This window comes from Phoenix dactylifera, chromosome 10 (assembly GCF_051530095.1).
Source record: "Phoenix dactylifera cultivar Ajwa chromosome 10, Ajwa_hap1_PhDact_Kaust_v1.1, whole genome shotgun sequence".
Taxonomy (NCBI): domain Eukaryota; kingdom Viridiplantae; phylum Streptophyta; class Magnoliopsida; order Arecales; family Arecaceae; genus Phoenix; species Phoenix dactylifera.
In genome coordinates this window covers 16,094,627-16,119,968 of record NC_143199.1, presented here as the reverse complement: position 1 = coordinate 16,119,968, position 25,342 = coordinate 16,094,627, and the positions used below count along the sequence as shown (strand labels likewise).

General features: G+C 37.7%; 1 non-coding gene across 1 annotated transcript; it reads left to right on the top strand.

The window, feature by feature from the left end:
• The first annotated feature begins 24,954 nt into the window (after window positions 1-24,954).
• On the top strand, window positions 24,955-25,060 carry LOC148702264 (small nucleolar RNA R71). The gene has a single exon (XR_015969567.1). It is a non-coding gene; the product is annotated as a small nucleolar RNA R71 (small nucleolar RNA).
• The last annotated feature ends 282 nt before the right edge of the window (window positions 25,061-25,342 follow it).

Sequence of the window (25,342 nt, the reverse complement as noted above, 5' to 3'; positions counted from 1 at the left end):
CGGCTCGGCTCTCAAGGTCCAAAATGACTTCTCTGTCTTTCTGTCTGTAACTCCCTGGAGTCGACTCATACTACTCCGGAGTCGACTCGGCAAGCATCGGAGTCGACTCGCTGACAGGTTTTGAGTTGGGTCTTTCTGTTCGTCTGTCTGTTCTCAGTCGGAGTCGACTCATAATGTTCCGGAGTCGACTCGAGCCTGTGCCAGTGCTTCTGATACGCTTGGAGTCGACTCGTAAAATCCCGGAGTCGACTCGAGTCTCAGACTTTGGTTCAAATTGACTTCTTAACTTATCCAAAATGTCTTGAACCAAATCTAGAGACTCTTAACCATAAATTTACAAGATTTTCACTGAAACACTAGATTGAATTCATTAGTAAACATAAGATATACTCAAATGCTTTGAGCTCATCAAAATCAAATAGGGTTATAATCAATCACTCCACAAGGAGCCCCAACGGAGGAATAACGAACCTCGAGGTATCGAATCCACTAAGAACAAATCACATTTTGCTTAAATGTTTTCTTGTTTGGTGATTTCCTTTACATACAATATATCATATTTTCTCTCCCTTTTTGTCATCGTAACAAAAAGTGAAGTATCAGAGAGTCAAAACATACAAGAAGGATAGTAAGTGAGATAAAAGGATATGCTTTTTCATTCACTGTAAATTTGAATACATAAGAGATGTTCAGAAAGTACATCTACAGTAAAGAGATACATAGCACTAAAAACACAAAAAGCATACAAACAACAAAAGATACACAATGTAGTAAATACAAAATCATCCTCTAGAGGAGGGTGGACGAGGGCGAGCACTCCTCTGCGCAGAACATCGTGCCTGAGTAGAAGACGATGGTCGAGATGATGATGGTCATGCCTGAGTGGCAAATGAAGGCAGTGAAGAAGTCGAGCTCGGCCTCGATGATGAAGGCTGTGACGGATCATGTGCGGAGGCTTTGGCCGGAGGAGCAGAAGGCCTGGGAGGAGAAGGCTGAGGCGCTGTCGCGCCAGCACCAAAATGGACCTCCAAACCAAGTAAGAGCCTGTCCATTGCATCGGTCAAAGTACTGAATTTTGACCGCTACAGTTCATAAAAGGTTGCCAGCTGAGAGCAAATCTCAGCTGTGGAAGCTTCCACCCTCCCCTTCAGGATTGCGGCCTCCTTTGCAAACTCGGAGATGTCGAGTTGCTCAGGCTGCGTCAGTCCTGACACACGGGCAAGGATGCTTTCGAACCACTCAGTGATGCTCTCCTGATGACTGCGCTGGCTCCTCTCAACTGACTTGACTCTCTCCTCAAGAGCGTCAATCCGGTGGTGCAGCCTCTCAAAAGCAGACTCACACTGGGCAGTCACCTCACTAGCAATCCTCCCTACCAAAGAATCAACCAACTCTATACTCAGCTGTAGTACGGAAGGACCAGAGGTGAAGGAGGGATGATCAGAGGGAGCAGACGGTGGCATAGTGGATGAAGGGCCAGTAGTGGGTGGGAAGGTGGCAGGACCAGCGGAGGTATCCAGATCACGGTCAGAAGTGGGAGAGTGAGGAGCAACGGGGTCAGATGGTATGTCAGAAGAATTCTTTCTAATCCATGTACCCTCAACTTTGTGGAATCCCATTCGGTGGAGAGTCCCCTCGTCCATATAGTCAGTGTAACGAAGTGAACGGGAGGGTTCACCCTCAGGGATAGGGGCCTCAAACTCCTTAAAGATCAGAGTGAAGAGCATACCATATGGAAGACTCAATCTTGGTTTTTCTAAGGGATCACAAATATGACTGTACATGAGTTTAGAAAAATTGAGAGGGACGTCATGTAGGATGTGGAACATAATAGCAAAGTCTCTCTCAGAAATAAAATCAAACCTTCTCGTTTTTGGGAAGAGGGTGCGAGAAATAATGCTAAGTAGAAGGCGTATCTCAACGGAGAGCTGATTTGCGAAGACCTCTTCAATAGGGGACTGGGGTACTCTCTCTAGAATGGCCGTAAGGGCCTCGGATCTATCAGAGGGGTGAGTGGGAGCGATACCCTCACGATAGAGGTGGAGGACTCGGGCAATGAGGTCCTCCGAGATGCAAATGGAGACATTGGCTACCCTCACTTGAAGACCGCCGCCACCCCGTGTGACGGTGCCATAAAATTTCTGAACTAACCCAGGGTATGTAGGAAGATCAAGAGAACAAAAAAAATCTAGACCTTGACCCCTAAGATGATGCCCTACGGTACTTCTCGGGAGAGGAAGTCAAAATCGACTTTCCTCCTGTTGCCCAGTAGATACAACCCAAGAGGGGGGGGGGGGGAATTGGGTCTTTTAAAACTTTTAACCTACTTCTGAAAGTTTTTGATTAATTATGCTAAGTTGTATGGATGCACAGTGAAAGTCAACAGTTTGATGTATAGAATGTGACTTGATTGAATATGTTTGCAACTAAAGGATGCGCGGATAACAGTAAAGCAAGCAATTTATCTAAGTAAGTAAGTGTGTTAGTTAGACAATGACAAGAGGCATTACAAACACAACAAATATATAGTGGTTCGGTGCACCCCAGCACCTACATCCACTCCCCAAGACCTCTTGGGAATTTCACTATAATCCTACAGATTACAGCCGGTTGTTTTACAAGCTCACAACCCAACTTGTTGTTTTACGAGCGCACAACGAACTCGGTCGGTTTTCCCAGGCTCACCGACTAGAACCACCCCGATTGTTTTCCCGGGATCACAATCAAACCCTTTCACCGTTGGTTTCGACCTAGGCTCACCAACAAACCTCTCACCGTTGGTTTTCCTTTTGGCTCACCAACAAACCTTAACCCCTTGATTCAATCCCTTGATTGAATCAAGTTACAAGATATTAAAAACAAAGTTTAAAACAAATCAAAGCTTCTTAAACAAGCAAATATAACAATATAAACAAATAGAGTAAAGAGAAGCCCTCAAACGAGTTTTGAAGATGAAGGAGCTCGGCTTCTTCTTTACTTTACCCTCTTCTGATTTGGCACGAAGTAGAGGATCACCGAGGCAGCACACAGATGGAGAGGAAGCTTTGGGATGCACTTGGATGCTCTTCTTCTCTCTATTTCACTTTGAGTGGCCCTTTTGTGCTTATGGGAGATTTTCCTTGTAATCTCTTTGAAATCTCTTTCCTAAATGTTCTCTCCCACTTCCCTCTATTCTCCCCTAGCTCTCTTCTTGTTTTTATAGCTTTAGATGGCGTGGAAACAAGAATATAGCCGTTAGAGACAAAAATAGAGCCGTTGGACACAGTCTGCACTTCCTGACAATATTACCGTTGGGATCGGAGTCGACTCGCGTGATCAGGAGTCGACTCGCCTGTTGCAGGAGTCGACTCATGTTTTACTGGAGACGACTCGGCCATTGTTCCAAATTTGAATTAATGTGCTTGCTTTGTCCTAGAGTCGACTCGGACCAAACTGGAGTCGACTCGGCTCTCAGAGCCCGAAAACTGATCCTCTGTATTTTTGGCTTGTCTGGTCTTGGAGTCGACTCAAATTGTTCCGGAGTCGACTCGGCTCTCAGTTTTCGAAACACAGCCTTCTGCCATCTTGGTGTAGCGCTGCCTTGGAGTCGACTCGAGATGTCTGGGAGTCGACTCGAATCTCAGAGTCCGAAAACTGCCCTCTGACTTTTTCTTTGTGTTCCACTGAGAGTCGACTCTCGCTTTTTTGGAGTCGACCTGCCAACCATTGGAGTCGACTCGCGTTCCACAGGAGTCGACTCGAATCTCAGGGTCGAAAATCGCTCTCTGACTTTTGCCTTGTTTTCCTTAGGAGTTGACTTGCCAGCTATTGGAGTCGACTCGAGTTCTTTAGGAGTCGACTCGCCTCTCAGGATCCAAAATATCTTTTCTGTCTTTCTGTCTGTTACTCCCTGGAGTCGACTCGGAATTGTAGGAGTCGACTCGAGTGCCTTTCCTTTGAATTTTTCTTAAAACTTGCTCTTCTAAATTGAATCCTTTGAACTTGAGACTTGGGCCAATAAATTGTAGCTTTCTTCCAACTTTTCTTGAGAGCTTTGGAGGCCTTCTTGTGTTCTTCTAACTTGTTATGTTTCTAGCAAAATAAATATCTTTCTTCTTGCAACACAAACATTAGTAATTATACTTCAAGGTTTTGTGATCATCAAAATCAATCTTTAAATCAATCCTTGGGTCATCAGTCTCCCCCTTTTTGATGATGACAAAACTTGGAGTATATGCAATATAAGATATATTGTGTTCTAGAAGTAATACATAGTTAAGTTGCTATTTCTCCCCCTTTTTGACAACATCAAAAAGGTAGTAAAACATTAAGCACAAAGATAAGAATACTCAAATATTTCTTTTCCTTATTGTACTCTGATTTGCATGTCAAATTATTGCAAGGGTATGAATCATAAAACTCAAGGCAATAATATTAGAATCAGATTAATGAGCATAGATCAGAGCCAATTAATATAATTTCAGAGCAGAACACATCGAATGTGATTTCAAGAAGTTTTCTAATTTGATACCACAGATAGTTTTCTAATCAAGTATAGGTGGAATCTTCCTTAGGTTAATACAAGAAGTACCACAAATTATATTCAAGGAAACACATGAGTGGAAATCTAACCTCTGTTTAATAAGTATGAAAGCTTGTTCATTTAAGACCTTTTGCCCAATCTATTAAGTATTTTATCAACATGAGAGCAATTTAATTGATTTTCAGAGTAAAAGATCAAAACTTATATATTTGAAAGACATATCATCATGTTGGATCATTAATTCTTAATGATTTCAAGGTTCTTTTATGATAATAAGAGTATTGGGGCACAAATGCCAAAATATGAATTCATGCAATTTATGATATATCTTAGAGCATACATAAAATGCAAAGCTTTGAAAGATCATTTAGAGTTATTTTAAAGATTTTCTTTTATTCCCCAAAAAAAATAAGCACAATTTGATACATAAAAATATGAATTGGCATAAAATTTGAAGTTCTAAAGAGCAAGCCAATTAGATCTCATTAGTGAATTCCAAAATAGATTTTCTGAGAGATACTCAAGAAAATTCAACACGTTATTCTCCCCCTTTTTCATTAAATTAGAGGCTCTTAAGATCAACTATTTGAATTGCAATTTGGTTCATGATTGATGCATAAGATATACTAACCAAATAACAAGCCTCAAGGTGTATCGTAAAAATTTTCAGATTTAAATTTCAGATGATAAATATTGGAGAGCATTAGGATCACTTTTCATTTAGTATTCTTTCTCTCTCCTTTAGTTATGGATTTATGCGATTTAGCTTCATATGATCTTTCCTTCTGAAATTTTCTTTCTCCCCCTTAATTGATCATTCCATTTAAGAGTTTAGAATTTGAAGATAATGTTCAATAAAATTGTCAATCTCAAAACAAATATATTTTCTATAAGTATCAGCTTATTTTCATAAGATTCAATGTTTGAGATAAGACAACCTTTATAGACAACTTTTAAAGCAAGTCTTGCAATATAAGGAGGTTCATCAAAATCAATCCATAAAAATCAAAGTATGAGATACTGAATATCTAAAGCTCCCCCTCAAAAGATGCATTCCTCTTTAATCATTCTTTTCTTTTGTTGAATTTCAGATTTTAATGACAAGCGTGAATAAAACTGAAATTCTATGATATCGAGAATGTAGAGTGATCAAGAATTATTCAAAATTTATAGCAATCACCCTTTTTAATCTTTCAAGAACAAGTTATGCTTTCTCTTAATCTTAGAGAAAATGTATAGAAATATTAATCAGAAAATGATTCATTTGAAGCTCAGTTTCTTTCAAAAGCATTTACATTTTCTTTCTTTTAGAGTCATTTGAGTGAGCTAAAATATTTCTAGCTTTAAGATGATTCACTCTATATATATTCTGATGGAAATCTTTAAGAATGTAGGAGAGAAAAACATATAGATGATCATTGAGGTATATATATTTATAGAACTCAATTTCTTAATCATAGTTTTTCACCAATGTATTCATAAAACACAATAAATCTTTTTAATATCAAAATAAGATCATATATTTAAAAATATTTGTTTGCAATTAAGATCATTGAATGATACATCATTTAGACCAATATTAGTACACTTTAAGGATAAGAAAAGATATGTTTCGGATGCGTATCGAGACAATCAACCAAGGCGTCAAAATTAATTCTGTTTTTCTTATATTAAAATTTTCATTTAGAAATCATATTGAGTTATTCTCCTGAATGACATGATCATAGAAGCATATAACTAAGGTTACAAAGATGTAATGATATAAGCATTTTTAAGTTAAGTTTAAGCTTTTATAAAAAATCAGATTCTGAATTTTCATAAGAATTTCCAAGAAGGCTTTCACAATTATAATTTGAGATATGTATCTTCTACATTGTAGCTCATCTTAAATCACTAAGATTGAAAACACATATTTCAATAACATTCGAGCACTTTCAGAATCTTTGTATTTAATATTGAGTTTCGATACAAAATAAAGGATATTTTAACAAGTATTAGGACATTATGTATCAAAGTTAGGCAAGTAGAAAGATAGATCAAGATCAATTCATTTTGCCTAAATAGAAATATCCTTCTCTTCTTCTTTTTGTAAATCTATTTAACTTTCAAAGATAATCGTGAATGATAAAACTAAAATTTCTTTTTAATATTACTTAAAAAAAAACTTTATGTAGTATTTTAAACATTCAAGCATTGGAACACAAGTTAGTTTGAGGCAAGGGTGAAGCAAAGACTTGTGAGCAAAGTTAAGACATATTCCAAGTTAAAACATAATTCAATCAACTTATCCAAGCATGGAGCATTACAAAATATTGAGAACCCATAATTCAAAACATCATGCCACATGCAAAATATATTATGTGTTAAGTCATGCATTAAAATATTAAGAACAAGCATGTCAAGGATCAAAATCAATTCTTTTCAAATAAACTCCCCCTATTTAAACATTATCTTGCAATGATTTCATCCTTAAAGTGTGTTTTCAAGTGATTAAAAATTTGACTTGATTCTTCTTATATACTTTCATTAACTTTGTCTTTCATTTTTACTTTCTTATGCTCTATACTCTATTTGCTCCCTATCCAGTGGAGTTGGGAAGGGGCACGAGGTACTACCACTAGCCTCCCTCTTGTGCCGTCCCTAATATGCCCTACACCGAATAGTTGGGTCAAATAGTGCCGGGTACTACCACTAGCCTCCCCATTGGCACCATCCCTATGATGAGCAATATAGAAATGTTAAAAAATTTTTACTTCAAACTCTCCCTATTTAAGTGTAATTAATTGCGGATTTTATCCCTTTCGCGAGTCTCATAAATGTCCCAAATATATTATGCTTGTTTTGCTTTTCCTTAAGATTGAAGTATTTGCCTTTACTTAGATTTTACTTCTCTTGAATAATATCCATTTTCTTTTCTTTATCTCTCTCTCTTTTTGTTATTCTCAAGTAATTTACATGAAAGAGCAGAATAAAGAAGTAATCTTATGTATCATATATATGTATATCATGCAAATAACATTTTCATTGTGCTCAAGAATTCATGCATTATTAACAAACTCCTTTTCTTTCTTGAAAGAAAGTCTTTAGTTTCTTTAAGATACAAACCATTCATCCAACATATTTTTAACTAGATGACTCAATATAAGATATAACAATAGTTGAATATTGAGTCACTTTACTCAAGAAATTGCCTTAATATAAGCAAGCACATATCACTTGAACTAAAGAGATAGTTTCATTAACCAAGATAGTTCAAGGACAAGCATATGAGGCAATAGGAAGATTTATCAAGATCAAATCAATTTCTTATTTTCAAAATCAATTTAGCTTAGATTCTTTTTGCTTAAGATAATTATCAATAAGGCATGCTAGCTAAGTTTTGATCAAATTGCCTTAAACAATTATTTCTATCAAAATTCAGATTATGATTCATTTGTTATCAATAAAATATGATTCATTAGAGTTAGATAGAAGTCTTGTACAAGGGCACATAATGAGCATACAATCTGGTCTACTAGCTGTATGATAATACAGTTATTCTATCATGCTTCAATACAGCTTTAAAACAATAGATCTACATTGCTCATCCTTTTCAAGTTCTACAAGATGGGGTCATAGACATACCTTCTTCATGCCAATCTTCTATAAGAGTTTTCTTGTGGACTAACTTTGGTCAATGAAGATCCCCTTCCTTGTTTATCTTAATTTGGAGTTCGAGAAAAAAATGTTAATTCATTCATTACACATATTTCAAACTCACTTTGCATGAGCTTAGTAAAATCTCCATATAAATCTTCACTAGTAGAACCAAAGATGATGCCATCAATGTATGCTTTGAGCAAGCAAGATATCACAAATTCTTCCTTTTTAATGTATAGATTTATCATTATTACTTTTTATCAAAAGGTTACTCAAGCTTTTATATATCTTGCTTTTGATGCTTGTTCCAAATCACATATTGCTTTATCATATTTGTAATGAGTGTTTTCAAATATGGTGGTTATTTAACATATATCTTCTTTAATAAAATAAGCACCTAGGAGTGCATTCTACACATTCATTTGATAGAATATAAAGCTCATAAAGCAAGCAAATGATAATGGTGATCTTTACTTCTAATCATGCAAGAATCAAGATCTATTTCATCTTTTCTTGATTTAGTCTTTTAGTAGTCATCAATTTTTCTTCATTAAGTGCATTTCTGAAACACTCAATTTTGTTATAATTATTAACAAGTTTTCAGATTGTTATATGTAAAAGATTAACCATATATATAATTTAATTTTAGTATCTTCATAATAAATCATTAGTCTCATAAGGAATAAAATGAATTGATATTTCTACACCTCGAAACTTTTCATTGAATGTTCTATATGCATTGCTTGATGAATGATATCCAAGGATAGAAATATCTTTATCAGATTTGGCATTATTTTCATAAGAACATATCAAGCATAGTATGTACGACTGAAAAATATGAGAGATATGCAATAGTTCATTTTCTATTTTTCAGAAGATCAAAAGAAGTTTTCATCAAAAATAGATCTAATAGAAGTCATATGTATGACAAGCAGTGATGATAGCCCTTTCTTTAAAAAAAAATCATTTAAGTAGATGACTATCATACACAATTGTCTTTTTCATTTCTTCAAGAATTCTATTAACCCTATTTTACTTAAGGTGTCCTTGGTGCTGAAATAATTAATTTCTGTATAAACTTTATCAGGATTTTGGTTTTCAACACTGTGCCATGATACTCTTTATCTTCACAGTTTGGAAACCTTTTTCATTTGAAACACTTTTACAAGATTTAGCAAATACAGAAAATACTTCAATTTTATTTGTCAAGAACAAATCCAATGTAAGCTTTTGAAAACTTAGTGATGGAAACAACTTCCTTAGATTTAGAAATTGATTCTTGTTTGTTTCCTTAGTTAACATGCATAACAAACTTTGACCTTACAGAAGATAATCTAAGTAAACCGATGACAAGGTCTTTTGAAATTAGGTCCACACTAGCATAAGGTAAGTTTACATGCCAAAAAGGATTCTTTGATCTTAGTATTTAAATACATATATTCAAAGGTATACCAAGTACACATTCTCATGTTTATGATCAATAAAAATAATGCCATGGATAGAAATTCTTAATCAAGCATATAGAGAATTCATAGAGTTATTTTTAATAAATTAATTAATCATTTAGCAACTTATCTAATAGTGAGTGGAGCATACTATAAAATGAAGTGACTTGAATATATTTTCTTTTCATACCAAAAAAAATATCACTTATATCACAAAAATGATTAATACTTGCAAGTTATGTTTTAATCAACTAATAAAGTAATTTCAATACGAGAGGATGCAAGAATTACTTATTTCATTGTTTCTTTCATTTAAATCATTCTTCTTAATTACATTTTAAAATCAATTCTTTAACACATGTCTAGAGCACCCATTGTTTAGATAACATCTTTCATTAGAACCTTGGATAGCTAGACATGCTTGCTGAAAAATAATCATATTTTCAACTTAGGAACCCAAGCTCTTTTGGGTCCTTGTAGGTTAGCTATACTTGTTCCTTTTGGAACCCATATTTTCTTAATAGTAATAACTTTACCATTTGATTTAATTGTGTTAGAACGATAGGTAAAGTTGTTATGCCTATTCTTTTCATTTTTGAGATAAGTTATCTTATTTAATGATTTGCTTGGTGAATTGATAACCTTTTTCCCTAGAGATTTATGACTAAGTGAAGGAGTCAAGCTAAATTTTGATTTATCAAAATCAGCATGTTGGCTTTCAAACATCATTTTTAATCTTTCTGAACTTACAGTAAATTTGTTAATAAAAGACTTCAATTGGTTAATTTCTTTACTTAAGTTTTGATTTTCTTTAATTAAATTCTGATTTTTCTGAATTAATTGTTCTGAATTTAACCTTAAAATTTCATTTTCAGAATTTAGTTTATCTTGTATTTCATCATTAAAATTTCTTTCTTTTGAAATTTTCAGATTTAGTTTCTTAAGATTTTTATTCTTCACAGCTAATTTTCTACATTCACCATACAAATCATGAAAAGCATTTAATAATTCATCATAAGAGAATTCTTCTTGAAAATCATTTGAGGTAAGAGTAGATTCAGATTTTACCTTGTCTTCTTGTGCCATAAAGCACAAGTTAGTTACCTCTTGTAGTTCCTTGGAGCTAATATCATCATTGTTGCTCCTAACTTTTATTTTCTTGCTTGACTCTTTCTTGGTCAAGGCTTTCTTCCTTTTTATCTCTTTCTTCCTTTCTTCTTGCTTCCTCTTCTTCTTTGTCTTTAGGAAGCTGATTTGCCTCGGAGTCGACTCGGACCTTATTGGAGTCGACTCGGTTGACTTGAGGGTCGACTCTGGAATACTTGGAGTCGACTCGACTGAGGTGGGAGATTCAACACCTTCTTCTGCAGTCTCATAGTTAGTAGGTAATTGAAGCACATGTGAGCTAATCTGAGATTTATCATAAATATTTTCTAAAGTATCCCAGATCTCCTTAGCAGATAAGCATGCAGAAATTTCATTAAACTTCGTTTCTTGAATAGCACAATATAATATGTTCATAGCATTAGCATTCAATTGTGCTAAGTCCTTTTCATTAATAGTTTGAGAGAGTGTGTGAAGGTCATTTATTATAATTTTCCATAAATAATAGTTTTGTGATTGAAAAAAAATGCGCATGCGTATTTTCCAATGAGTATAGTTTATGCCATTAAATAGTGGAGGTGTATCAATTGATTGTCCTTCTCCTAGAAAACTATCTATTTGAGTTGTCATGATCTTTGGCTCTTGATCGTGAAATCAATAATTAAACTTAGAGCACCTGCTCTGATACCACTTGTTGCCCAGTAGATACAACCCAAGAGGGGGGGGGGGGTGAATTGGGTCTTTTAAAACTTTTAACCTACTTCTGAAAGTTTTTGATTAATTATGCTAAATTGTATGGATGCACAGTGAAAGTCAACAGTTTGATGTATAGAATGTGACTTGATTGAATATGCTTGCAACTAAAGGATGCGCGGATAACAATAAAGCAAGCAATTTATCTAAGTAAGTAAGTGTGTTAGTTAGACAATGACAAGAGGCATTACAAACACAACAAACATATAGTGGTTCGGTGCACCCCAGCACCTACATCCACTCCCCAAGACCTCTTGGGAATTTCACTATAATCCTACAGATTACAGCCGGTTGTTTTACAAGCTCACAACCCAACTTGTTGTTTTACGAGCGCACAACGAACTCGGTCGGTTTTTCCAGGCTCACCGACTAGAACCACCCCGATTGTTTTTCCGGGATCACAATCAAACCCTTTCACCGTTGGTTTCGACCTAGGCTCACCAACAAACCTCTCACCGTTGGTTTTCCTTTTGGCTCACCAACAAACCTTAACCCCTTGATTCAATCCCTTGATTGAATCAAGTTACAAGATATTAAAAACAAAGTTTAAAACAAATCAAAGCTTCTTAAACAAGCAAATATAACAATATAAACAAATAGAGTAAAGAGAAGCCCTCAAACGAGTTTTGAAGATGAAGGAGCTCGGCTTCTTCTTTACTTGACCCTCTTCTGATTTGGCACGAAGTAGAGGATCACCGAGGCAGCACACGGATGGAGAGGAAGCTTTGGGATGCACTTGGATGCTCTTCTTCTCTCTATTTCACTTTGAGTGGCCCTTTTGTGCTTATGGGAGATTTTCCTTGTAATCTCTTTGAAATCTCTTTCCTAAATGTTCTCTCCCACTTCCCTCTATTCTCCCCTAGCTCTCTTCTTGTTTTTATAGCTTTAGATGGCGTGGAAACAAGAATATAGCCGTTAGAGACAAAAATAGAGCCGTTGGACACAGTCTGCACTTCCTGACAATATTACCGTTGGGATCGGAGTCGACTCGCGCGATCAGGAGTCGACTCGCCTGTTGTAGGAGTCGACTCGTGTTTTACTGGAGACGACTCGGCCACTGTTCCAAATTTGAATTAATGTGCTTGCTTTGTCCTAGAGTCGACTCGGACCAAACTGGAGTCGACTCGGCTCTCAGAGCCCGAAAACTGATCCTCTGTATTTTTGGCTTGTCTGGTCTTGGAGTCGACTCAAATTGTTCCGGAGTCGACTCGGCTCTCAGTTTTCGAAACACAGCCTTCTGCCATCTTGGTGTAGCGCTGCCTTGGAGTCGACTCGAGATGTCTGGGAGTCGACTCGAATATCAGAGTTCGAAAACTGCCCTCTGATTTTTTCTTTGTGTTCCACTGAGAGTCGACTCTCGCTTTTTTAGAGTCGACCTGCCAACCATTGGAGTCGACTCGCGTTCTACAGGAGTCGACTCGAATCTCAGGGTCGAAAATCGCTCTCTGACTTTTGCCTTATTTTCCTTAGGAGTTGACTTGCCAGCTATTGGAGTCGACTCGAGTTCTTTAGGAGTCGACTCGCCTCTCAGGGTCCAAAATATCTTTTCTGTCTTTCTGTCTGTTACTCCCTGGAGTCGACTCGGAACTGTAGGAGTCGACTCGAGTGCCTTTCCTTTGAATTTTTCTTAAAACTTGCTCTTCTAAATTGAATCCTTTGAACTTGAGACTTGGGCCAATAAATTGTAGCTTTCTTCCAACTTTTCTTGAGAGCTTTGGAGGCCTTCTTGTGTTCTTCCAACTTGTTATGTTTCTAGCAAAATAAATATCTTTCTTCTTGCAACACAAACATTAGTAATTATACTTCAAGGTTTTGTGATCATCAAAATCAATCTTTAAATCAATCCTTGGGTCATCACCTCCCGGTTGAGACGACTCTCCCGGCACACGAGCGCGAGGGAACCGACCGAGACGGAGAGGAAACCGGAGGAGATGATCTTACCGGTTCGTTCCTCACCTTGGATCGTCTCTCGGTGCCGCTCGCAATGAGAGGTCTCTTCCGGCGAGACACGGTGGCTTTCCTAGGACACATTCCGAGCTACCCAAGGAGGGAATGACGTGAAACGGGAAGAAAATAGGAGAAAGAACGAAGGAAGGAGGCCGAGACGACAGTGGGGGACGACTCGAGGAGTTTTGGGACAGTGACGGCCAAAGAGAGCATTTGAGGAAATGTCGATTCGGTTAGGGTTAAAAGATTGATTTCCGACCTCGAGTCGACTCTTGAAAATTCGCGAGTCGACTCACGAACGAGTCGACTCTTAGAATTATCCGAGTCGACTCGAACACTGGTACAAACCAAAGTCTCAGTCAGAATCATCCCAAAAGAAAGAGAGAAGGTAATCTTTAGAGCTTAAGGAATGATTTGATGATCATTGGTGTGGGATACTATATAAAATATAAATTAATGATCAAAATCAATGAATGAGAGAAAAGAATCAAAGAAATAGATCAATCACTCCTAAGCCTCTTCTTAGAATACAAAATCGATCTTCACTCAAGGATTTTGTGAAGATATCAGCAAGTTGATCATAAGTACAAACAAACTTAAGCATCACATCACCATTTAACACATGATCTCTTATGAAGTGATGTCTTATCTCAATGTGTTTGGTTCTTGAGTGCTGAATTGGATTTTTAGTTAGATTTAGGGCACTTGTATTATCACAGTTTATGGGAATATTAGTTTGCTTAATACCATAATCTTCCAATTATTGTTTGATCCATAGAATTTGTGCACAACAAGTCCTGGCAGCAGCATATTCGGCTTCCGCCGTAGATAATGCAACCGAGTTTTGTTTCTTGCTAAACCATGAAATTATGTTTTCTCCTAAGAATTGACATGACCCGCTGGTGCTTTTTCTATTAAGTTTACAACCAGCGAAGTCAGAATCAGTGTACCCTATTAAGTCTTTGCTTGATTCTTTAGAGTACCATAATTCTATATCTTTTGTTCCTATTAGATACTTAAAAATTCTTTTAACTGCAATTAGGTGTGATTCCTTAGGATTAGATTGATACCTAGCACACATGCATACACTAAACATGATATCAAGTCTACTTGCTGTAAGATATAATAATGAACCGATCATACCTCTATACAGCTTTTGATCTACTGACTTACCTGATTCATCTTTGTCTAGTTTGCATGATGAGCTCATCAGGGTGCCGATTGACTTGTTTCCATCCATATCAAATTTCTTTAGCATCTCGTTGATGTACTTAGCTTGATTGATGAAAATTCCTTTCTTAGATTGTTTGATTTGAAGTCCGAGGAAGTAGTTCAGCTCTCCCATCATGCTCATCTCAAATTTACTTTGCATTAAATCAGCAAACTTTTTGTAAAGGCGATTGTTAGCAGCACCGAAAATAATATCATCTACATAAATCTGCACTATTAACATATCTTTGCTTTTCTTTTTCAAAAACAAGGTTGTATCAACATTCCCTCTAGAGAATTCATGATCTAATAGAAATTTGCTAAGTCTTTCATACCATGCTCTAGGGGCTTATTTTAGACCATAAAATGCTTTATTTAATTTGTAAACATGGTTGGGGTATTGATGATTTTCAAAACCAGGAGGTTGTTCTACATAAACCTCCTCATTAATATACCCATTTAAGAAAGCACTTTTTACATCCATTTGAAATAATTTGAAATCTTTATAACATGCAAAAGCTAGTAGTAATCTGATTGCCTCAAGTCTAGCCACAGGAACAAAGGTCTCATCAAAGTATATACCTTCTTCTTGATTATATCCCTTTGCTACTAATCTAGCCTTATTCCTAATCATAACTCCATCTTCATCAAGCTTATTTTTGTACACCCACTTAGTTCCAATTATTGAGTATTCAGAGGGTCTTTCAACTAAGTTTCCTACATTGTTTCTTGTAAATTGGTTAAGTTCCTCTTCCATAGCATTTATCCAATTTACATCATCTTCAGCTTCTTCGATGTTTTTGGGTTCTAAATGTGACATAAATACAAGATGATTATTTAAGTTTCTAAGAGAAGCTTTAGTTTTAACAGGTTGAGATGTATCATCTAAGATTAACTCTTTAGGATGACCGTAATCATACCTCCAAGCTCTTGTAAGCTCATGATTAGCAATTATCTCTTTGCTTGTTGAAGTCTCTTCAATTTGCTTCGGTTCTTCCTCTTGTAAGGTCATGTCATCCAGCTATTCTTCAAGTATCCCTGCATCATCATCAAAAGCTACTCTCTTGCTAGAAGAAGCATCATTAGTCTCATCAAAAATAACATGAATAGATTCTTCAACAACAAGAGTTCTTTTGTTGAAGACTCTATATGCCCTACTTGATGTAGAGTATCCCAAAAAGATACCTTCATCAGATTTGGAATCAAATTTGCCAAGTTATCTTTACCATTATTATGAATGAAACACCTACAACCAAAAACATGAAAGTAGTTTACTTTGGATTTTCTATCTCTCCAAAGTTCATAAGGTGTTTTCTTTATAATTGGTCTCAACAAAACTCTATTTAGAATATAACATGATGTGTTAATAGCTTCAGCCCAAAAGTACTTTGGGAGATCACTTTCACACAACATGGTCCTAGCCATTTCTTCTAGGGTTCTATTCTTTCTTTCTACCACTCCATTTTGTTGTGGAGTCCTAGGTGCAGAAAAATTATGAGTTATCCCCTTTTTACTGATCGGTTCTTTCAATTTTGAAAATAAAACCACGCAATAGCACGTATCCTGTAGGATAGTGATTACGGGTGTCGGTCCACAGGGATTGGAGACTAGTTATTTTTCTTTAATAATGAATCAAAAAGAAGGATTTGCTAACTTGATTCAACTAAATTAATCTATGAGTACGAATTGAAATTTTATCAAAGTAAATAGATCTAGGGTTTGGAATCCACCACATAGCATTGCATCAATGATTGTGTTCTTAATTTTATCTTTTGGAGAGGCATGCAATTTTGGCTACAAGCCTTTTAAAATAAAAGCATAAAGAGTGTTAGGAAGATCCATCTTCGGTGTAGCATGAAGTGTCTACCTAAGTATACTAATCTAGGATGCAGCACACTTCATCTTCCTAGGCATGGATCATCTTAGACTACTTTAGCAAACATGATTAGTAACTAGCATGCTCAAAATTTAAATATCATGAAGAAATATTTCATTGAAAATAAGAATTTAAATAAGCTCCAAAATAATAATAAAAAAAAGAACTACAATTGCCCTGATACATTGCTAGGGCTTCATCCAGCCCTAGACTAGATGTTTAGCCGAGCATGGCTTCCGGATGAACTCCCATCTTCAAATGAAATTGATCACCTCCCATAATTCCCAAAATATCCAAAACTCTTCTCTTCCCCCCCCCCCTCCTTTCTCTCTTTTTTTATTTTTTTATCTCTCCCGCTCGGTTTCTTCTTCTTCTTTCTTCACCGAAACAGGGGATCTCCCCTGTTTTTTTTCTTTTTCTCCCCGCCGAGCTCCTCCACCGCGCTCCCGAGCTCCCCCCCTTTTGCCACCGGACGATGGCCTCCTTTTATAGGTCCCCAGCAAGCGTGGAGAGGGCGGAAGGCGTCAATCCATGGCTGGATTTCGGGCGGAAGATTGGCATGCGGACGCGGTTGCTGAAAGATCGCTGGGACGACGGGAGAGGGGCTGAAGATCATGGTGCGGATGCTGTGATTCCGGGACGAGATTCGCAGATGCTGGTGGCTGGTGTGGTCGTTGGATGCTGCTGGAACGGGCTGATGTGGAAAATGGCTGGCTGCGGGATCGACGGAGGAATGGTCACAGGCAGAACACCCGGGGACGACGACGATGCCACAGGTGCTTGAATGCGGAAAATGCCTGGCTGGATGCATCGCGGGAGAAAGGGGAACGTGCGGAGAATCTGGCTATGGCTGCTGGGATTGGATCCGGATGAAAACGGAGGCGCTGGATGAGGTTGGGACGTCGGGATCACGCTTGCAGTCGGACGGAAAGGACTGGATCACGGGCGGAAGGGGAGGGCGGACGCCTGGATGGGTGAATCACGAAGGCTGAGATCATGGAAGATGTTGAAAACGTGGATCCGTCGCGTGGAACTCGTGGCTGGAACGGGAGGGAGGAGCAAATTTCGGCCGTGATGCTCAATTTGGGGCACCTGAATTTCTGAAGTAACCTGTGTGACTTGTGTTTGAACCCAACCAAGCAGCAGCCAAGGATTGGATCCTATTCAGCAGGCGAAGACTGACTAATCCAAATCAGAACCAAGTAGAGGAGGATTAGGCGCCTGAAGTTCAGCCTCTTAGTGCTGAACCTTGGGTCAACCCAGCAGGCTAATTCAGCCACACTTAAGCTCGCCCACTTCAAGTCAATTGCAGGTAAGGTTGGACCACATTCAGCCAAAGGTCGAGCCACTTATCAGCACCTGAGCCAAAGGAGATTGAGCCCAAGTGCAGCGGCGTGTCCCTTCAGCAAGCTCATCTTCCTGCCGCAGCAAGAACGAGAACCTTTCCATCAGCAGGAGGTGGAGAAGGAGTTGAGGCCGGGTCGGATCATCCATTGGGTGACGACCACAGTGAAAACACTGTTCATATGAACAGTGAATCGTGGATATTTAATTTTTATTATATTATATATATATATTTTTATTATTTTTTTTAAATTAAAAATTTTATATGAAGGCAGATAAGGAATTGGTTGGGAATTGGCTTTGGATTTGAGGTGGGTCATGATCGTTGATTTGCTTAAACTTGTTCTCGAGCCCAAATGTCATTTAAATTTAATTCTTGCTGAACCGCTTCAGATTGAACTCAACCAGATCAGACCGTGACTTAATAAAAGGGTTAATCAAATATTATAACTTTCAATCTAACCAGGACCAAAGCCCATTTAATTATACCCTTAGCTTGATTACAACTCCATCAGGTTAATAAATCGGGTCAACACAATCTCCTCCTTATATATTTTTATGGAAGATCTCTACCCGAAGAGAGACAAATTCAGAGTCTGTTTTAAGAAAAGTATTATTTACTTCTTACCATAATTTAAATTTATTTCAATGATTATTCGATTTCATGGTAAAACAAGTAGTTATCCGTTTAAGAACATTGATAAGTGCTGGAAAAAGAATATTAAATTATAGATTAATCAGCACTTATCACACCCCCAAACCTATGTTTTGCTAGTCCTCGAGCAAAATAAAATTAGAAAAGAAAAACTCTAACTCACTTTCGCAGGCATCGCGATTGCATTTACCATATGCAACATGGCTTTAAACCCCTAGGTTACCCTAGTGGACGAGTTATAGTCTCGTGAGAGTTTTCAGTGAAGATACCCACAAACTTCAATAAATCATCATTTTTTTTATTATTATTTATTATTATTATATTTTTTTTATTTTTTATTTTTTTATTATTTTTTTATTAGATCGATTGATCTATGAAGTGAAAATCGAATTCCAAATGCATACTAGCTAAGATTTTCAAAAACTCTCTTTTATTATTATTATTATTATCTAAGATACATAAATGATAAGAATTTCAAAGCACACACGGTTTTATTTACTAAGTCAGCCCAATCTAAGTTAAAGTCATTAAGTTTCCTTTTAGGGAGTTGTAAGACTTATTTATACTGGAGTGCTCGGTGAAATCTGGACCGTACCCAAGCTAAGAGTTCGGATCTCCAAAATATTGCTAATACCAGTAGTTTCCAAGGATTGGTCGAAGGAACCTACTCACTGATTCAAAATCATCTTATCTGCAGGATTTCGAGAGTTGTGGATGTTTACTTTAGTACCTCACGGGCTTTATCTGTAATATTCCAGTTTACTCGAATTTTTACAACGACGGCTTTCACACTATTGTCTTTTCGATCAATACAGCATTTTTTTCTTTTTTTTTCTTTTCTTTTTTTAAGAAAGATATATAAATTGTGCACTTTTACTCTTGTGGTGATTTCTCCGTGTAACGAGCAATCAGTCGACAACTCTCACACCAGTTGGCATAAGGTGTCGGGCATCAAGACTCCCCTACGGACTTATGCTCGGAGTCCTCATCACAAGCCCACTTGACCTTTGACAATAGGTAGCCCTTTTCGATGTTCCTGACTAAATCCATTATTATTGATGATTTTTTTTTTTGGATTAGATAAGTATGATTCATCAGGGTCCAAGGTTGCTACCATACTCTCAACATAATGTCGAGCCTAGACCTTAGAAGAGTCGGCCAGTGTGTAGTGAAATTCCAAAGTATTAATTAGCTTACAACTCCCTAAGAGAGACTTAATAAAAAGAACTTAAATTTGTATTACTTCCCACTAGTCATTGGGCTTTTTAGATTTTATATACCATGTGTGTTTATCATTCTCGCATAAATGTATATAAATTAGTTTTTTTTTTTAAACAACAACTTTTTTATTATTATTATTTTATATAAAAAATGGAAATAAACACATTTTTTTAAAAAAATATTTTTATTTTTATTTTTTTTAAAAAAAAGATGATTTTTTTATTATTACTATTATTTTATTTTATTTTTATTTTTTTTTTTGATGAAAATCAAGATGAATACCCCCAAACCTAAACCTAACATTGTCCTCAATGTTAAGAAATAATCTAAGAGAATTGGGTTGCCTCCCATTAAGCGCTAAGTTTATTGTCTTCAGCCAGACACAGTGGGTCCTTAATTATTTTGATAAACAGGGTTCGTTAAATTAAGGTATTCGATCAATTGCCCGTCGGCAACACAGTCTACATAAGGTTTTAATCTTTGGCCATTGACTTTTAAAACATGTCCACCATTGAGGTGTTGGATCTCTACTGCACCATAAGGAGAAACCTTTTTCACTATGAATGGTCCATCCCACCTAGAGCAAAGTTTACCCAGGAAGAGTCGCAACTTGGAATTGAACAGCCAAACCTTTTGACCAGGTTCGAAGGACTTACGGTTAATATTTTTATCATGAAAAGCCTTAGTTCTTGCTTTATAAATTTTAGCATTTTCATAGGCCTCATTGCGCAATTCTTCAAGTTCACTTAGTTGGAGTTTTCGGTTAGGACCAGCTACTGCCATGTCTAAGTTAAACTTTTTTATAGCCCAGAAAGCTCTATGTTCAAGTTCTACCGGTAAGTGACAAGCTTTTCCAAAAACTAATCGGTAGGGAGACATGCCAATAGGAGTTTTGTAGGCGGTACGGTAAGCCCAGAGTGCATCATTTATCCTTTGAGACCAATCTTTTCTATCGGAACGTACCGTTTTCTCTAAGATGTGTTTTAACTCTCTATTGGACACCTCGACTTGTCCACTCGTTTGGGGATGGTATGGGGTAGCAACTTTGTGGGTGATGTTATATTTGCGAACCAAAGCCTCGAAAGATCGGTTGCAAAAATGAGATCCCCCATCACTGATAATGGCTCGGGGTGCACCAAAACGACAAAAGATGTTTTCATGTAAAAATTTAATCACAACCTTGTGGTCATTAGTTTTAGTGGCGACAGCTTCTACCCATTTTGAAACATAATCTACCCCTACCAGAATATATTTGAAACCAAAGGATGGTGGGAAAGGGCCATGAAGTCAATACCCCAGACATCAAAGATTTCTACAATTAAAATAGGATTGAGAGGCATCATATCTCTACGAGAGATGGTACCCATTCGTTGGCACCGTTCACAAGTTTGGCAAAAGTTATGGGCATCTTTGAAAAGTGTGGGCCAATAAAATCCACTTTGTAAAACTTTTGCTGCAGTTTTTCTACCCCAAAATGTCCCCCACAAGCTTGTGAATGGCAGAATGAAAGAATACTTTGAAATTCACATTCAGGGACACATCGACGGATGACTTGATCGGGACAATACTTGAATAAATCAGGATCATCCCAATAATAGAACTTTACTTGTGAAAAGAATCGGTTCTTATTTTGAGTTGACCAATCATCAGGAATTCGTCCTATGGCAAGGTAATTCACTATGTTTGCAAACCATGGCGTTTTTATTCTTTGTACCTCAAATAATTGTTCATCTAGAAAAGAATCGTGTAAGGATGAGGTATTTTTACAAGAGGGCTCAAGAAGAATCCTAGATAAGTGGTCCGCTACGACATTTGCAGTTCCTTTCTTGTCACGAATTTCTAGGTCAAATTCTTGTAGTAAAAGAATCCATCGAATCAGACGGGGTTTGGTATCCTTCTTTGCAAGAAGGTGTCGAAGGGCAGCATGATCAGTGAATACGGTAACCTTGGATCCTAATAGGTAAGATCGAAACTTGTCTAGCGCGAATACTACAGCTAGCAATTCTTTCTCAGTGGTGGTGTAGTTCAATTGTGCATCTGAGAGTGCTTTACTAGCGTAGTAGATGACATGAGGTACCTTATCTAGCCGTTGCCCTAAAACTGCCCCAATGGCATAGTCGGATGCGTCACACATTAGTTCAAATGGAAGGGTCCAATTAGGGGGCCGTATGATAGGTGCAGTAGTCAATTTCGAGCGAAGATTTTCAAATACCTCCTCGCATGTTTTATCAAAGACAAAGGGAGTGTCCTTGGCAAGAAGATTGCACAAGGATTTGGAAATCTTACTGAAATCCTGAATGAAGCGACGATAGAAACCAGCATGGCCAAGGAATGATCGGATTTGTTTCACAGTTTTTGGTGGAGGAAGATTGGAAATATGATCGACTTTGGCTTTATCTACTTCAATGCCCCTCTTGGACACGACGTGTCCTAAAACTATGCCTTCTTGAACCATAAAATGGCTCTTTTCCCAGCTTAGTACTAGGTTGGTCTCCTTACATCTTTTCAAAACTAAGGTCAAATTGTCTAGACAATCATCAAAAGATAGGCCAAAAACTAAGAAATCATCAATGAACACTTCTAGAAAGTTTTCCACCATATCTGAAAAAATGGCCATCATGCATCGTTGAAAAGTTGCGGGTGCATTGCATAGTCCAAAAGGCATTCTCCTATATGCAAATGTCCCAAATGGGCAAGTAAAGGTGGTTTTCTCTTGATCATCCGGGTAGACAGGTACTTGGTTATATCCAGAATAACCATCTAAGAAGCAGTAAAAACCTTGACCAGCCAACCGTTCCAAAATTTGATCTATGAAAGGTAGAGGAAAATGGTCCTTCCTAGTCATTGAGTTAAGTTTTCTATAGTCAATGCACACGCGCCAACCCGTGGTTGTGCGTGTTTGTATTAATTCTCCTTCCGTATTCTCAACCACAGTGATACCTGATTTCTTGGGTACCACTTGTGTCGGACTCACCCACTTACTATCAGAAATTGGATAAATGATTCCGGCATCTAATAACTTCACCACTTCTTTCTTGACTACCTCCTTCATGTTAGGATTGAGTCTTCTTTGCATTTCTCGGGTGGGCTTTGCATCATCTTCGAGATGAATTCGATGCATGCAAACAGAGGGGTCAACCCCTTTCAAATTGGCTACAGACCATCCTATGGCATGTTTATTCTCTTCTAGCACCCTCAAAAGTTTACCCTCCTATTCAATAGATAAGTTGGCTGCGATGATTACAGGGAGGCTATCTTCTGGTCCTAGAAAGGCATACTTAAGATTTGTTGGAAGTGGCTTTAACTCAAGTTTAGGTGGTGAATCAATGGAAGGACAAAGTGGCACGCTAGCAATGGGAGGAAGAGGTTCAGGTCGGCTCTTCCAAGGAAGGGAACTCACAGGAGATTGATTGTCAAGTATGATGTTAACTTCTTCTATGGCCTTATCTATATCAAAGTTGTCAATGTCAAAATGGGCCAGACATGCCTCTAAGGGGTCATCTGCTAAGATATAGGGAAGGGCTTCCTCTACAAGATCATCCATTTCATCAATTAGGCAACACTCGTCTTTCCTCACATGTTGGTCAGCGGCATGAAACACATTCAACTTAATTTTCATGTTCCCAAATGATATATCCATTGCCCCGGTTCTACAGTTGATACATGCATTGGCTGTCGCTAAAAAGGAACGACCAAGAATCACAGGGATTTGTTTTTTTAGGTTGGGCACATGTTCTATGTCAAGGACGATAAAATCTACTGAAAAATAGAATTTGTCTACCTTGACAAGAACATCTTCAATCATCCCCCGTGGTATCTTCACAGATCGATCAGCCAATTGTAAGGACACCGAGGTAGGTTTTAATTCACCTAACCCAAATTTCTCATAGACTGAATAGGGTAGAAGATTCACACTTGCCCCTAGATCTAAGAGCGCTCGGTCAATGGAGTTATCTCCTATGACACAGGAAATAGTGGGAGCGCCAGGATCTTTGAATTTTGGAGGGGTGTTGTATTGGAGAATGGAACTTACCTGTTCAGTAAGTAAGACCTTTTTAGGCACATGTGTCCTAGATTTTCGCTTTTGGGTGCAAAGGTCTTTGAGAAATTTGGCATAGGAGGGAACTTGTTTGATGGCATCAAGAAGTGGAAGGTTGATTTTAACTTGTTTGAACACCTCCATCATCTCTTCTAGTGAAGTTCCCTTCTTGCCAAAGGGAGTGGGTGCATTAAGTGCTTCAGGAAATGGAGCCTTTGGAGTATGGGTTGTGACAGATGGTGGACTAGCTGAAGAAGGTTTTGGGTTTTCATGTGAAACATTCCTCTCCTCTTCTTCATCTTCCTTATTGTTACTCCCCCAACCTTATTATCTATTATACGATCACTCCTTAGGGTAGTCAAAGCATTGGCTTGCTCATGATTTAGTCGGGTTTCTTGAGCCACGTATTGTCCCCTTGGATTACTCATTGGTTGACTTGGAAGCTTACCTTCCTCTCGTTTATTTAATGCATTGGCTAGTTGACCCATTTGGGATTCTAGCTTAGCAATTGATTGTGTGTGAGAGTGCAATAGTTGTGTATTTGCCTCCAAACCTTGAAGGGCAGTCAACACCTTCTCCTCAAAGGCTGTATTTCTTTGGGTTGGAGGAGGAGGATGCTGAAATTGGGTTGAGGGACGGTAGGGATGAAAATTCTGAGGGTTTTGAAAATTTTGGGAGAAGGGTTGGGAGGTATTAGAAGCTTGCTGCCTCCAAGAAAAATTTGGATGATTCCGCCATCCCGGATTATATGTATTGGAAAATGGATCATTACCCGGTCTGGGCTGTGTTTGGGCAGCATTGATGTGTTCTTGCACGAGTTCGGGATATTGGGGTGCTGAGGAGCACTCATGAATTGGATGCGATGGGCTAGAACAGATAGCACACACTTGTGCTTGGGAAGAGCTAACGACATGTCCTCCTATCATTAGTTGGTCAATCTTATGGGACAATGCATCTACCTTGCTAGACAGGTCCATAGAATGACTTATTTCACAAATGGCCCCTTTTGTTTGAAAATTCGGGGGTGCTTGACGAGAACATGAAGCATGGTGGAGGGAGTTTTCATTAAGATTTTCAAATAATTGCCATGCTTCATGCTCATTTCGAAGCATGAAAGTCCCCCCGCATGCAGCATCGATCATCTGACGGTTTCGTTCCGTCAAACCGTCATAGAAACATTGCACTAGCTGCCACTTAGGTATTTGATGATGAGGGCATTTACGGATTAGGTCCCGAAATCTCTCCCAAGTTTCATGAAATTCTTCTCCCTCGGTTTGGGAGAAGCTTGTAATGGCACGTCTAAACTGGTTCGTTCTTCCTATAGGAAAGTATTTTTTAAGGAATTCTTGTTGCATTTGATCCCAAGAACGAATTGAGTTAGCTTCTAAAGAATTCAGCCATTGTTTGGCTCTATCTTTAAGGGAGAAGGGGAATAACCTAAGTTTTAAAGCATCATCAGTGAAATTTTGAATCTTGACAGTGGTGCAAATCTCAAGGAATTCATCTAGGTGTTTTTTTTGGGTCTTCATTGGTGAGCCCATAAAAAGATGGAAGCATTTGGATCACACTAGACTTTATTTCATATTGT